Source organism: Balaenoptera ricei, chromosome X (assembly GCF_028023285.1).
Source record: "Balaenoptera ricei isolate mBalRic1 chromosome X, mBalRic1.hap2, whole genome shotgun sequence".
NCBI classification, from domain to species: Eukaryota; Metazoa; Chordata; class Mammalia; order Artiodactyla; family Balaenopteridae; genus Balaenoptera; species Balaenoptera ricei.
In genome coordinates, this window is record NC_082660.1 from 20720632 (window position 1) to 20723092 (window position 2461).

General features: G+C 41.1%; 1 non-coding gene across 1 annotated transcript; it reads right to left on the reverse strand.

The window, feature by feature from the left end:
• Positions 1-1840: 1840 nt before the first annotated feature.
• On the reverse strand, positions 1841-1946 carry LOC132358116 (U6 spliceosomal RNA). Its single transcript, XR_009500468.1, has one exon. It is a non-coding gene; the product is annotated as a U6 spliceosomal RNA (small nuclear RNA).
• Between the last annotated feature and the right edge of the window lie 515 nt (positions 1947-2461).

Below are 2461 nucleotides of genomic sequence, written 5' to 3' on the forward strand. Positions count from 1 at the left end.
GGTGGGAATGTAAATTGATACAGCCACTATGGAGACCAGTATGGAGGTTCCTTAAAAAACTAAAAATAGAACTACCATATGATCCAGTAATCCCACTACTGGGCATATGCCCAGAGAAAACCATCATTCAAAAAGACACATGCACCCCAATGTTCATTGCAGCACTATTTACAGTAGCCAGGTCATGGAAGCAACCTAAATGCCCATTGACAGACGAATGGATAAGGAAGTTGTGGTACATATATACAATGGAATATTACTCAGCCATAAAAAGGAACGAAATTGGGTCATTTGTTGAGACGTGGATGGATCTAGAGACTGTCATACAGAGTGAAGTAAGTCAGAAAGAGAAAAACAAATATCGTATATTAACGCATGTATGTGGCACCTAGAAAAACGGTACAGGTGAACCGATTTGCAGGGCAGAATTTGAGACACAGATGTAGAGAACAAACGTATGGACATCAAGGGGGGAAAGCCGCGGTGGGTTGGGGTTGGTGGTGTGATGAATTGGGCGATTTGGATTGAGATGTATACACTGATGTGTATAAAATTGAGACTAATAAGAACCTGCTGTATAAAAAAATAAATAAAATTCAAAAAAAAGATTAATTAATTAATTAATTAATTATTTTATTTCTTTTTGGCTGCGTTGGGTCTTTGTTGTGGCGCCCGAGATCTTCGTTGAGGCACGTGGGATCTTTCATTGTGGCACGTGGGCTCTTCGTTGTGGTGTGCGGGCTTCTCTCTAGTTGTGGCATGTGGAATTCTCTCTAGTTGTGGTGTGTGGGCTCTCTAGTTGTGGTGCATGGCTTCCAGAGCGCATGGGCTCTGTAGTTTGCGGCACGCGTGCTCTAGATGAGGCACAAGAGCTCAGTAGTTGTGGCGTGTGGGCTTAGTTGCCCTGCGGCATGTGGGAACTTAGTTTCCTCACCAGGGATAGAACACACATCCCCTGCGTTGGAAGGTGGATTCTTTACCACTGGACCACCGTGGGAGTCCCTAGTCACATCTTTAGAATCCCTTTTGCCATGTAAATGGTTCCAGGGATTAGGTCGTGGACATCTTTGAGGGGGGCCATTATTCTGTCTACCACAGAATATTATGTTTTTACTTTTTATTTTTGTGTCTATTTTATAATTTTATATAATGTGTATGTGTTACCTAAAATGTGTAAGTTAAAACTAGAAAAATGTTATAGTTTAATTTCAAGTGACATGAAATGTGGTTATTTATAAACTTTACCTGGCTCCATGTGAAGCTTGAGCTTCGCATCCAGTTATTTTCTTACTTTTTATTTATATTAAATCATAAAATTCAAATTCACAGTATGTTGCTAGAAATGGCAGCAAGTGTTTGGTAGCTGGGTCAGAGACTTTTGTATATTGGATTGAACAAGGACCCATGAATTGAAAAGTCATTTCTTCCATTTATTGTCTCCCCCAGCCGCTAAGGGGATGAAGTATCAGACTCAAATTCTGTAAGGATGAATGTTTCACCTTAGGAGAGTGGGTCTCACTGGGGGCAGTACCACCAAGGGTATGCTTTGAAAACACGTGGGGCTATTTTTGTTGTTACAGTGATTGACAGGAATCCCCTGGCAGGAATCTCCTGGCAGGAATCTCCTGGCAGTTAGAGGGCAGGGGCCAAGAATGTCATATGTTCTTCAATGCATGTGACATTCACAGGGATGAACTTTTCTACACCTTACATAATTTTCAAATGTCGCTCTAGCCAGTCGTGTATATCAGAAACCTATCTGTGATTGTCTCAGCCGAAGCCTAACCTCATTTTACATGTAAAGTCAAAGTACTTTTTTCTTTTTCTAAAATTTACTTTTAAAAATATGAGATGCTTCCACAAATGTGCATGTCATTCTGGTTCAGGGGCCATGCTAATCTTCTCTGTATAATTCCAATTTTAGTATATTGCTGCTGAAGCGAGCATAACTCAAAGTATTTTCTGAACAGTTTTAATATCCTGGAATTTTCCAGGAACGGAACTACTGTGTAAATTGAAAGGAGTGTGTGTTGTTTTGTTTGGAATGTTACCAAGAATGGTTTAATGTTTTAGAAAATCACACCAATGACATCAATGCCATTTATGGGCTGTGCTGGATATCTTCCATTTGCCCTTCGAGATTCACTCCGCCCTCTCTACCTCCCCTGGCCCTGGGAAGGGATTGTATCAACAGGTTTCCTAGCCCTCTAGCTTCTGGGTGGGTTCACTCATTGGAAAGCATGAGCAGGAGATCTGGAAGGTAAAAGGAGAGCGAGGTATGCTACTTGAAATGACCGTCAGGAACTAGGTGTTATCTGATCCATGGAAACATAAAGTTGGATGTGACAGCGGTATTCTGTTTGAAAATGATAACGTTATATATACGATTGAGTCCAAGCTAGTCAGAAGGCACAAGTAAACTGCCTGAAGAGGTGTTTTCAACTCCTACGGTACTTGCTCC